This window comes from Pleurodeles waltl, chromosome 12 (genome assembly GCF_031143425.1).
Source record: "Pleurodeles waltl isolate 20211129_DDA chromosome 12, aPleWal1.hap1.20221129, whole genome shotgun sequence".
NCBI lineage: Eukaryota > Metazoa > Chordata > Amphibia > Caudata > Salamandridae > Pleurodeles > Pleurodeles waltl.
The window spans coordinates 272,235,272-272,238,882 of NC_090451.1; the positions used below are offsets into that span (position 1 = coordinate 272,235,272).

Genomic DNA, 3,611 nt, shown 5'->3' on the forward strand with positions numbered 1-3,611 from the left:
GGCTGCCTGCCCCACCCCTCGTAGGTTGTCCGGCCTGCTCCTGAGTAATCAGCGTGCTCGTCCTTGGGGCAAGCCCCATAGCGGTGAGCAGAACCCCACTCGCGCCGGCAGCCTCTTGTTCCTCACTGTCTTTCTTGGATCTCCTTGGCCCGCTGTCCTTCTGGGAAGTAGATGGCCCTTCTGGTAAAATGCTGTCCGCCATGCCCTTTTTGTCTCTTTTGAGTTTGCTCCCAGCAGTGGCCCTTGCAGGCCTCTTCCTTTCGGCAGGCGCTGCCACCCTCTCCTCGCTTAGGAGACAGAGGCCTGAGTCTGAAGGCTGTACCTCGTCAGTGTTCATCGCGGCGGAAGCTCCTGTCTGCTGCTGCGCTCCTTGTGCCGCAACCATCTTTTTTGCCCATTCGAGATCTTTCGCCTGTCCCATGGCCATGAATTTCGCCCAGATATCAGCTTCCTCCTGGTTCTCCTCGGGGGAAAAAAGTGAAGGCGACCCGTGGACTTCCATCGTACTCGATGTGCGTGCGGGTTAGGATCTTAGGTCTGTAATTGAGAGAAGACAGCTTTAATATTGTGCCCTTGGAGATGCACCGCCACGTATTCGCTTGCCCCAGTCCAATGGTCTCCAGCCCAGTTCTGTGCTGCCACTGCTACCTGCTGGCCCTCTTGGCCGCTCCTCAACTGTTAAGGCGGCACCCCAGGCGAGTAACCTTCTGACGCTATAAGATATTCGCCCGCTGGCGGGACTTACCAGCCGCTGCCCTCTTACGCGCATGACTCTAATGCCACGGGAGGACCTGGCAAATAAACCTCTTCAACAACCCACGCCTGAGACCTGTTCCCACCCATTGGAAACCTCGCTATTGTGCTCCTCGGTCAGGCCCGGCCACGCTGTTGTCGCCTGCCCCCACCTTTTGCGGCAGTCGCCCGGGTACCCTTTCCCTGCTTACTGTGTACCTTACTCCACCTCAGTGGCCTAGCACCTGTGCCTCGTAATTGCCTCATGTGGCCAACCGTGGGAATTCCCTAACCGTTCGTTGGCCGCCTGGAAGCAAATAGACAATTAACACCAAAGCATCACAAGTGATAATTTCTCTTGTTTCTCCTCTTTTATTTGTGCACATTTAGCTATTAAATCTTATATTTATCATTATAAATATGTATATCCCACAGTTGGTCGCCGCGAATGGGGAGGTATAAACCTCGAGTTCCAGTCAACCTAAAAGTTTTTTTTTTTTTTTTTAATATCTTTAGAGGCCTTAACCACGTCTGTGTTGTGAGGCCACTAATGCCTCATCCCTCCTTGTCATGGGGAGTGCTAACCCTCTCTCTTTACGCAGCCTATCTTGCAGCTCCATAGCCTATTGCATGCGCCATTTGACCCCTTGTAACTAATCCTCGAGGACAGCAAAGAGGATTTTTATTTTGGAGCTACCGCTCGCACAAGTGTCATCAGGTTGCCCTGCTATGCACCCGGTGCTTCGTGCCCGTCTTTTCTCCCCCCCCTGACGCTGGGTACAACCCCTTCCCAGCCCGCCTGCATGTACTTTTCGTTGAGGGGGCGTGGCGCGGGAGGCACCTGCACGCCCGCCCGCCCGCGTTCTGCTGCGCATGCGCGCGGTCCGCTAGTGCGTCTGACCACTGGGCGCGCCCGCCTTCCGGATCCATTAATTTCCGCCGTTGGCGGGGGGGCACTTACGCGATGGAACTCCTAGCCCCCCCATGTCCCGGTGCCCGCACCCAGGCGCGTCCCACTGGTGCTGGATGGCACCCGCCACCGCCCAGACGGAAGCGATGACAGCCGGCGCAACGAAGTTAAGGAGCAGGGGCATGGAGGCGGGGGTGGTATAGTGTGTTGCGTCGCCCACCAGTTTGGACCTGCATTCCCGGGTGGCCTGGGCCCGACGGACAGGCGGGGGGGAGGCGGGTTTAGTTCATTGAATGTCGCAGCGGCGGGTGGTATACCTTTCCGGTGGCAAGCTATATGGCAACGCAGGGGGTAAATCGGCAATCGGTTCGACCTCATATTTTGGCGGCAAGCCAGATGGCAACACGGGGAATCAATAGGCGGTTCAAGATGCATGAAACGGAGCTCACGTTCTGCGAGGCAAAAGTGTTTTTTTATTTTTTATTAACGCAGTAGTCGCTTGCAAAGGTGCCCCTACTGAACCGACCCATCAAGTCCTTGTGAACTCCCCACCTGCCCCACTTGTGTTACCGCCGTATCCCCCGCAGAACGTAGGCGATTCAACACATCACATATAAACAACATTAAACAACACCGGATTGCAGGCAGTGGGAGCATTCCCCTACCCTTGCAGCGCCCTGGCCCCAAATTCCTCTCACTAACCTCAAACTTCACTCTCTCCGGGTGCCCTCAGCCAGGTATCCGCTGCCGCCCACGTTATCGGTATTCGTCTAAAGAGGCCCCAGCCCTGCGAGGTCACCCCATATGAGACCTCCTGGCCTCACTCCTCCCTCCTGACACCTAAGGTCCATAAACCAAGGGGGGTGGACAACCCTCTCCAAGTATGGTGGCCCCTTTTGTCTATCTGCATCCCTAGCAGGGGAGCGACGCTAAGGAGCTGTCCCCCCTATTGTCGCCCTTCGTGCGACATGGCCAGCTGCATTCCCACTGGGAGGCGAGCGGACTAAAGGAGCTGTGCCCAGCATGGGAGACCAAGAGAGGTCTTATTGACGATGGGGGCAGTGTGGGTGACTCCCCCGGTGGCACTGCAGGCAGCCAGCCCCAGGAGTAAGGAACCCTGAAGGTAACAGCCATGCTGCAAGGACGCAGGCGGCCGCCCAATGTCCTTTCCTAAGCGGGATGGACCCGATAGGGTCTCGCTGCGTGCGGGCAGCTGGTGTGCTGCGGGTGAGTGCGGGGACCAGTGCAGGAAGGGAGTGTAAATCCTCCCATGCATCAGAGGGCTGCAACATTTTGGAACGCGGGGGTGACAGAGCGGGGTCTCCCCCCTCCATTCTTGGCAGTGTCTGTGTGTGTTCCCCCACCTACCCTGGCAGCGTACCTTTGTTGGGGGCCCTTTTCCCCTTCCTAGCCTTCATGGGACAGGACAGAGACCTCGGTGGAGGCCCGTTCCCGCTGGAGAAAAAATACCACATTTATGGTAGTAGAAGTGCGGGAGCTCCTGGAGGGATGGAATGTGTCCCAGTCACTGCATTCTTCGTGGGAGAAGCACATGAGCGTTGTGAGCCTTATACCGAAAATGTGTTGAGTGATTCTAGCCATAATTGCCTTTCACCATGACATTTCTCCCCCTATCGTGTATGTTGTACTCTTCATGACATTTTTGCCATGTTGGGAGTAACCTGCATATTTTCAGGGTCTGTCTGATCTGCATTGGGAGGGTAATGTGCCTGTTTATGACAAGTTAGGAAATGTTTTCATGATATGTGCCTTTAGCTTGGTGATAATAGTGGTTTGCCTTATGGGAATGTTTCTCGTCTATGTGCATTCATGAGGATGTCTTGGCATTCATGGTAATGTGTTTATTATGGCATGAGACTTTTTAGTGATAATGGTGACCAGACTACTGCTTGTGTTGCAGAAGCCTAGTAACCTATGTGTTTACCTGACTACTGCTTGCTTTCGCAGA

The 3,611-nt window shown here is 55.1% G+C and overlaps 1 pseudogene; it reads right to left on the reverse strand.

The window, feature by feature from the left end:
- Positions 1-1,215: 1,215 nt before the first annotated feature.
- On the reverse strand, positions 1,216-1,332 carry LOC138268916 (U6atac minor spliceosomal RNA; annotated as a pseudogene).
- Positions 1,333-3,611: the final 2,279 nt, after the last annotated feature.